Here is a 2,336-nt window from a genome sequence, read left to right on the forward strand (position 1 = left end):
TTTTGTTGTTTTGTTTTGTTGTTTTTTTTCTTCCTTGCAGAGTATTATCCATTAATACCCTCATTATTATATAATCTAAACCAAAAATCAAGCTATGCGATTTCATTAAAGCTTTTATCATTATGTTTATTTCTATGGTTTAGGGAAAATGTAGATGTATCCATTTTGCTTCAACACTTAATATAAATGTAGTATATTTAACACAGAGTTGAAATGTCAGTGATGCTCTTCAGGTAGTACCACTAAGGTTTCTTTTTTCCTGATAATCCTTATTTTTGATAAAGATTTATAAATATGAAAGAAAGTGAGGTATATCATACCATAACACACTAATTTAACAGGCATAAAGCTGAAATCTGTGGCATTGTGATCATCAATATTAAGAAATTTTGGCACCTCAAGTAATATATTTTCTCCAGGTCTTTTGTAATAGTCTCAGGGTTGACTGTAATGTTCTTGATTTCCTAATCGAACTAATGATTTAACTTAAAGTCATCTTTACAAGAAGAGTTGCGTGACACACAATACACACAATTGCATGACACACAATATATCACAACCATTTTCCTTGTTTTGAATTTGTTATGAGTCAGCTGAAAGAAAAGAAAAAAAAAGCATTCCACCTCTGTAAGGTCAGATAAGTTTAGGGCTGCTGATCAGAATTCTAAAGACATTTTTTAAATCATTATTTTGTGTTTTTGTTTGTTTTTTGTTGTAAAGTGGCCTTGATCGTGAAGTGAGCAAGGCCATATATAAATTAAATATTATTATTATTATTATTATTATTATTATTATTATTATTATTAAATCCTCAGTATTGACATTTGAGCAACTACTCTTCAGACATATTTGATTGTATATGATAAGTATTTTTTCATTGTTAGCCTGAACGATACACTCATGTTGAAAGATTGAAGTGGACTACTGCCTTTGTTCTCAAATTGCTCAGCAATATTGTATTTATCTACTGCATTTTCGTATAAATTGTAATTATTTGTTATTTAAAGCGATAAATTCATTTCATAATTGCATCTGAACCCTGTGTTTTTAATCAACATTTTAGTATCAGGGACTTTTTTACTGATATTTTGAGTCATTAGGGAGCTCAGGGCACAAGATGCGCGCGCACACACATACAGTACCCGTTCACACACTACGGACAATTTAGAGATGCCAATCAGCCTACAAGACAGGTCTTTGAACTGGGGGAGGAAACCGGAGGAAAACCCCTAAAAGCACAGGGAGAACATGCGAACTTCACACACACAGGGCAGAGGCGAGATTTGAATCCCTGACCTTGGAAGTGCGACTATATATCTTACAGATAGATCCCAGTATCACCGGGAGTAAAACATGATTTCATACCTTATATTAACTATATAATTACATGTTTGGGCCATTTTCCCTCATATACTATTACATGCACTGTACATCCATAATACAGTGGTATTAATACTCCATATTACTGAAGAAAGATGAATGTTTTTTATATTGAAATCCAGTAAGATGACTGTAGATGAAAGCTCTATTGTATGAAAGGCACTTTAGACCATAATTCAGACTTGACTTCTCTCACACACATTTATACTTTCACACACATTCATTATCTCACACACAATCATAATCTCACACACATTTATACTCTCACACACAATCATAAACTCACACACAATCATAATCTCACATACATTTATACTCTCACACACAATCATAATCTCACATACATTTATACTCTCACACACAATCATAATCTCACACACATTTATACTTTCACACACATTCATTATCTCACACACAATCATAATCTCACACACATTTATACTCTCACACACAATCATAAACTCACACACAATCATAATCTCACATACATTTATACTCTCACACACAATCATAATCTCACATACATTTATACTCTCACACACAATCATAATCTCACATACATTTATACTCTCACACACAATCATAAACTCACATACATTTATACTCTCACACACAATCATAATCTCACATACATTTATACTCTCACACACAATCATAAACTCACACACAATCATAATCTCACATACATTTATACTCTCACACACAATCATAATCTCACATACATTTATACTCTCACACACATTTATACTCTCACATACATTTATACTCTCACACACAATCATAATCTCACATACATTTATACTCTCACACACAATCATAAACTCACACACAATCATAATCTCACATACATTTATACTCTCACACACATTTACACTCTCACATACATTTATACTCTCACACACATTCATTATATCAAACACACAATCATAATCTCACATACATTTATACTCTCACAC

At 32.1% G+C, this 2,336-nt stretch overlaps 1 protein-coding gene across 1 annotated transcript in view; it reads left to right on the top strand.

Annotated features, from left to right (window-relative positions):
* The window catches only part of si:dkey-220k22.3 (uncharacterized protein LOC796870 homolog), a 5,830-nt gene extending 5,288 nt beyond the window's left edge, over positions 1 to 542 (top strand). The window contains exon 4 of the mRNA XM_053618631.1: positions 1 to 542. This exon is cut by the window's left edge and continues 1,159 nt beyond it. The gene's annotated coding sequence lies outside the window, so the exon portion shown is untranslated.
* Positions 543 to 2,336: the final 1,794 nt, after the last annotated feature.

The sequence above is a fragment of the Ictalurus furcatus genome, chromosome 28, assembly GCF_023375685.1.
Source record: "Ictalurus furcatus strain D&B chromosome 28, Billie_1.0, whole genome shotgun sequence".
NCBI classification, from domain to species: domain Eukaryota; kingdom Metazoa; phylum Chordata; class Actinopteri; order Siluriformes; family Ictaluridae; genus Ictalurus; species Ictalurus furcatus.